This window comes from Polypterus senegalus, chromosome 14 (assembly GCF_016835505.1).
Source record: "Polypterus senegalus isolate Bchr_013 chromosome 14, ASM1683550v1, whole genome shotgun sequence".
NCBI lineage: Eukaryota > Metazoa > Chordata > Cladistia > Polypteriformes > Polypteridae > Polypterus > Polypterus senegalus.
In genome coordinates, this window is record NC_053167.1 from 142,329,484 (window position 1) to 142,336,755 (window position 7,272).

Below are 7,272 nucleotides of genomic sequence, written 5' to 3' on the forward strand. Positions count from 1 at the left end.
GTTTGGATGGGAAGCGTCTGCAGGCGGCCGTCTTCAGGTCTCTCCTCAGATGCCCTGTGGGGTTAAAGTCTGGGCCACTCGAGGACACTCTTAGACTTGTCCTGAAGCCACTCCAGCGTTGTCTTGGCTTGATGCTTTGAGTCATTGAACCATCGCCCCAGTCTGAGGTGGCGTCCAGTCTCCTTGTTCCATTACCTCCATAGCACAACACTTTACATTAGGGATGGCATTAGGCAGCGCTTGGCCTTTGCCAGACATGGTGCTGGCAGTTCTGCCCAAAGGTTCATCACACCAGAGAGTCTTTCTCCTCGTGATCCTTTTATTCCAGAGTGACTTCTATCTGGCTACTCCTTACCGTAAACGCCTGATTAATGGAGTCTTCCTGAGATGCCCAGCCTTCCAACAGGTCCTCCCATCCCAGCCAAGGACTTCTGAAGCTCTGCTGAGTGACCTTTGGATTCTCGGTCACCTCCCTGACATTTCTTGTGTGGCTATTTAGTTTGGACAGATGGCAGCCAACAGAGTCCTGCTGGTTCCAAACGTCTTCCATGTCACAATTCTGGAGGCCACTGTGCCCCTTGAGGAGACTTCAAGCTTTACTAACAGTTGGAGCCCCTTGTCCTGCTCAATGCCACACCACAAATTGATCTTGGTGGTCTACAGGGAGTTCTTTGGACTTCATGACTTGGTTTTTGTCCTGACAGGGCAGTGTGAAGTGTCAAACAGGAGGTCCGGGTGGGCTTTTTTAGATGATGTCCAGTCAGTTCATTTGGCCACAGTCAAATTCTAGAAACATCTCAGGGAAAATTAAAGCAAACAGTTTGGAGTGTCAGAGTAAAAGGGGTCTGGAAGGGGGGATGACGGGTGAGGGGGGCTAATTTGCCTACCTTTCTAAACGTGTCCTCACTTTGTCTTTATGGGTTATTGAGTGTGGATTGATGGACAATAATGGAAAATGTATCCATTAAAAAATGAGATCTACAAGACGATCAAGTGTGTGGAAAGTGAAGGGGGCTTTCTCAGGGCACTGTGTGTGCGTCTGCTCATCCACAGAAGGGTCCGGCTTTACTGCTGCGCGCACGCGCGCGCGTGTGTGTGTGTTACTTTACGGTGTGTCTATTCATGTGTAAATACGTCCTTATGTCAAGACACGCTCATTTCCCACATAAGACATTATCCATCACCCACTCCCACCGTCCCCCTGTTCTTTCTTTTCTGTGACTGGTAACAAGCTGCCCGCCTCTCCCTGGCGCTCACAACACGCACCCAGAGACGGCGTATTGATGCCGTCACAAATGATTTATGAGCGGCGAGGCTCATTGTATCGCCATTTCCTCAGCGCAGCATGATGGGCTTATGGTTTGTGTCGCTGGCGAATGTAAACCAAACCAAAGAGACGATTTGCCGCTGGAAGACTGGCACATCTTGGCACCGCGCTAACTCTCACGACTCACCCTCTGCTCTTCTTTTGTTCTCACCTTGTCTTGGGCTGACCTGATAAAACAGTGCCATATGCCAAATGAGCCTTGTAGACAACCGCGGCAAGAGTCCCTTGTGTGGCGCCATGCCAGCTGTGCCCCCCAGAGTCCTCAGAAACCGTGGATGAAAAGGACACCTGCGTTGGCTGAGCTCACTCTTTTATTTTAGATTGGCACATGTGCCCTCTGGGATGTTTGTGAAGTTTGTGAGCATGAGAAGGAGTTACACAGACAGCCCGGTGCCCGTGAGGCCAAGTGGCAGACCACAGGAGCAGAGGAGGCCACAGATACAAGCAGGTGGGATCACACTGAGGTTCAAAGTGCAGCAATGCGGCCATCAAGTGATCATTTTGACCAATCGCAGCTCTTCACTTATATAGCATGCTGGACATGAGGAGTTCCATATTTGTTTTTGCTCTGTGACCACTTCAGGGTAATGCATCATGGGAAATAATATGCGTTATTTATGTATTTATTTATTAACAAAATACAATAACATGTGCAGTGTTTGAAGTGGGATGCCATTCTGCTTCTTCTACAATTTGAATTTTAAACCCCCCCACTTCTCATACCACCCCATTGCTTTCAAGCCCCCCCAATGGTACACTGCGTGCTGGTCCTGTGCTTTGCGGTTTTAAGACTGGGAGCTCCTTTTTATTTGGTGCTTACACAGAGAATGGGAGACGACACCTACTGCAGCCACCATGTCTGTCTGTCTGTCTGTCTGTCTGTCTGTCTGTCTGTCTGTCTGTCTGTCTGTCTGTCTGTCTGTCCGTCTGTCTGTCTGTCTGTCCGTCCGTCCATCTTTCTCTCTCTCTCTCTCTGTCTGTCTGTCTGTTCATCTCTCTCTGTCTGTCTCTCTGTCTGTCTGTCCATCTCTCTGTCTGTCTGTCTGTCCGTCCATCTCTCTCTCTCTCTGTCTGTCTGTCCATCTTTCTCTCTCTCTCTCTCTGTCTGTCTGTCCATCTCTCTCTCTGTCTGTCTGTCTGTCTGTCCATCTTTCTCTCTCTCTCTCTCTCTGTCTGTCCGTCCGTCCATCTTTCTCTCTCTCTCTCTCTCTCTCTCTCTGTCTGTCCGTCCGTCCATCTTTCTCTCTCTCTCTGTCTGTCTGTTCATCTCTCCCTCTGTCTGTCTCTCTATCTTTCTCTCTCTCTCTCTCTCTCTCTGTCTGTCCGTCCGTCCATCTTTCTCTCTCTCTCTCTCTCTCTGTCTGTCTGTCCATCTTTCTCTCTGTCATCTGTCTGTCTGTCCATCTCTCTCTCTCTGTCTGTCCATCTCTCTCTCTCTGTCTGTCTGTCTGTCTCTCTCTCTGTCTGTCCGTCCGTCCGTCCATCTTTCACTCTCTCTCAGTCTGTCTGTCTGCCCATCTCTCTCTGTCTGTCTGTCTTTGCACGTGACACGAGCTGGTGGAGCGACACTCAGCTTAACTTTAGGTGTCGTTTTCTCTCTGTCGAGTTCAGTGTCCCTCAGTTTTCGTGTTTGCAGCCGGTGGGTCGCGAGGGGGTTTCAGTGAGTCGCCACTCTGACGGCCATGTTTGAATCTCCAAAGGGGGGATGACTGTGATGATCGAGCTCAAATCACGAAGGGGAAGCTTGACGATTGTGCTTGAATCACCAAAGGGGGCACCGGTGAGTTTTTTAAAAAAAACCTTAAGTTTGCAAAAGTTATCCACGACCCCTAAAAAGCTGCGAAACACTGATCTGGTTGCCGCGACTGATAGATTTAAGAGAAATGCAGGAGTTTTAACAAAATGCTAAGAGGAAACATACAAGGGCTGTAAATGGGATTTGGGGCATTCGGTTCAAGTCAACGTAATAAATATTCCAGAAAAAGGAGAATAAGAACACTTGGCGTAGTCGGCAGGATATGCACTGTGGAGGACTGATATTTAGTCTATCAGCTGATAAATGTTTTGTACGTCTTGATTTGAGGGTCATATTAACGTTTCTGGAGGAATGTTTGGTGTCACTGATGAGAAGAGCGATGGCTGATGGCATTCATTAGGACTGACTCAGGATGTGAAGTTTATTACATGGTGCCTCAAACCGGTTTGACAGAGGAATTCTGTGCAGGACATTCTTATAAGCCCACCCCACCCAGCTAAATATTTGAGGGGCAGGCGTGCCAAGGTGGTGTGTGCACTCACCATGTGGCTGTTTGGGATTGGATTTGAATCAGAGGCCATTCTGTACCACGGCGCCCGATTGGCCGGAGGGTTTGCACAGGAATGTGTAAAGTGGGTCGCTCTACCCCTTCGTCCCTCCCTCTCTCACACCACAGCCATGGAGAGAACACAACGAGGAGGACAACTCGGCAGCCATTTTGAGAGAAACCTGACTAGAAGTGAAACGTTGGAGGAACTACAAGTTTGGGCGCCGCCTGACACGACACGTCTGGCATTTATCAGGCCACATGTACTTTACTTCATTATTAAATATTATCAATAATGTGGGAACCTTAACTCCTGAGGTTATCGACGTAGAAGGGAAGGAGGGGCAACGCTGTAAAGTACAAAATCTCATAACCAGCGATGAGTCCGCACAGTAAAGAGTACAAAAGGGGACAGCAGAGTCACCGAGGACTCCACCGAGACAAAACACACGCTGGCCCCGTGCAGTCAGGTGGGCCAGCGCTGAGCGAGACGTCACCAGGGGGCGCTCCACTCGTAGAGTCTTCCTGGGCCGAGATCAAGGGGGTCTCCTTTGGCTCAGGCTGGCGAGATGTGACATCTGGGGCATCCACAAGTCACCACTCTGCAGACTCGGGTGGCCCATGATGGCTCAGTGATGGCTGTGACAACACAACCTCACGTAATGTAATTATCCAAACTGATGATTAGATGATTGCACATTTCCATTTTTTCGTGATGCTTTGTTTCCTCGCTGACTCACCTGCCGTTATTTGTTGCTGTTGATACACCAATCCAATTTTTTTTGTCCCTTTTGTCCCTTTAGTCCTCATACCTGACGAGACCCACCAAGAAGTTTCTGTTCCCGCCACTTCCTGAAGCCGTTTCCACAAATCCCTTTGTGAGTTGAATTTTTGTAACGCATTCCTTTAAACGAGAGAAAGACGACCGACATCTCTGCTCTCAGAAAACACAGCAACACATCCGTCCGCCGACCCTCACCTCCGTCTGGGGGGCCGATGGGCTGCGTGTCGCTCACAAAGTGTGTCGGGCGTTGGGCAGTGGGCTGGTGTGGCGGGCACTTGCCCTGCCAGTGTGGAGTCACACAAACCGATTTCTTCTCGTCCTTCCTCGAAGTGATGGCAGCTCCTCAGTCGCTGACACGCGGCTTGGCCTGCTGGAGGGGGTCTCAGCCTTCAGGTCCACCAGGAGAAGCGATCGTCAGCTTTTAGGGTTCAGAGGGCAGCGGAGAGCGAGAGGCGTCATTCCTGTTATGTCTGGGCCCGGGAGCCAGGGGGTCCTCCGCTGGCAGGGGTCCAAGTCCTTGTTTCATGTTCATTTTGACGTTGCTTACTTATTGGCATTGCTCCTTGCTTTCGATTGTGCTGGATTACCGTGGCCTTTGTTTGATCTCTTCTGTTATGTGGGCGATGAGGCAGGGACCACCTGCCAGCCATCACCAGGAGATGCCCTCCTCTCTATAAATCTGGAGGGTCTCTCACAGCTCCTGGCGGTTCGCTGTAATGCACTCCGCAGTCGGTGAGTCCTTCTGTGTTTTGCTCTGCTTGTGCCTTTCAAATATTTTGGAATTTTGACCCTCTTGATGTTTTTTTTTTTTTCCGACCACCCCATTTGGGGTCTGCCCTGGGACTCTCTTAGTTATAATGGGTTTGCCTTTGTGCCCCATTGGAGCTTCATTGAGTTTGAATACGCTTAGCATTTGGGCTTTTTGTAAATTCTGTGTGCCTTTGGGTGTTTCTGGATTTTTATTTTCGACCTTCTGCTTTGTGTTTTAACCTTAATAATAATAATAATAATAATCCATCCATTTTCCAACCTGCTGAATCCGAATACAGGGTCACGGGGGTCTGCCAGAGCCAATCCCAGCCAACACAGGTACTAATGTCAATAACAATAAAAACATCAATAATAATAATAATATCAATATTAATAATAATATAGTCAATAATATCAGTAATAATAATAATAATAACAATAATAATAAAAATATCAATAATAATAATAATAATAATATAAATAATAACAACAACAACAACAACAACAACAACAACAACAATAATAATGATATTAATAATAACAACAATAATAATAATAATGATATTAATAATAATAGTAATATCAATAATAATAATAGTAATATCTATCTAATAATAATAATGTCAATAATATCAATAATAATAATAACAATAATAATAAAAATATAAATAATATCAACAATAATAATAGTAATATCAATAATCATAATACTATCAGTAATAATAATCCATTTTATTTATATAGCGCCTTTCCCATGCTCAAGTTCCTCTGGGAATCCCTATTCAGACTTGTCTGTTTTGTTTGATTTAGACCCCGGTGGTCTTACATGGGGTCATTGGCACACTTTTGCAGCGGTGCCTCCATGTGGACCTGCGGACGTTGCTCTGTACATAATGTGCCGATTAGATGAGTTGGTCGGACTTACCACAGATAGAGCCCCTCGTCCGGCTCCTGCTTTGTATCCAGCGCTGCTGCAGTGACCACCATCTTCCCATGAGCCTCAACTGGCTAAGCCAGTCCTCCAGATCAGCATCTCCCAACCACCGCTTTTCCGACTAAGACCAGTCTGTAGAACGTTTATTCCCAGTCCGTATATTCCCAGGCCTTCCTTTTTTGGCCCCTGTGAACAGTCAGCCATTTTCTAACCTGCTTAGGAACCTACAGGTTCTTGGGGGTCTGCTGCAGCCCATCCCAGCGATCATAACAATGTGAAGACTTTCAAGATAACAGGTTCCGTCTGGATGATTGAGATTCTAAAGAGGAAGCACCCGACTTTTAGCTTTTCTAATGAATCAACTTAACTGTGGGCGCTCGAAGCCTCTGGGGGTCCCGTGCCTCTGATCTACCGTTAGTAGATGGGGAGCCTCAAAACTCAAAGGGGAACCCCGTGTCCCCAATGCAGTGTTAGTAAATCTGGATGTCCAAAAAATCAAAGGAGGATCCCTGCCTCTTATGTAGGGTGGTCCATCTTGATGACTGAAGCTGCTAAGGGAACCCCACTCACCGATCGGGTGATCAAAAGTCTGGGTGCTCGAGATTCAAATGTGTCTAACGTTAATAAATCTCAACGATGGAAAGTGCGACGGGAGCCCCAGTCCCCCATCTAACGTCTTTAAATCTGGATGCTCGAAATTTGACATTCAAAATTGCAAGGGTCACCCGTGCCCCCCATGTAATGTTAGTAAATCTGGATGCCCGACACTCCTGTGTAGGTTTTTGAATCTTGACGACCGAAACTGCTAAGGGGCTCCTGCTCACCCCACTTGTGTTTGTAAGTCCGGACCCTCGAAACTCAAAGGAGGACCCGCACCACCTGTCCCCCCGCACCCCAAGGCCAGTGTTTGTGAGTCTCGCCAGCCCTTTTCAGAATTCCTCCACACTTCCTCATTCCGACTCCGTCATGCAGATGTAAATACGTTTGTGATGTTTTTGTTTTTTTCTCCACCTCCCTGGTTGTCCACATGATCGTCACCTCAGTCTTCTGCCAGGTCCCCAAGTCCAGAAGGTTGCCCTCTGCTGCATTTGCCCGCCTCAGATCCACTTCTGCTGCCTGACTGAGGAGGCCAGAAGATGGCAGGATGGGGTACTTTGAGTGCCCGTGAACTTTG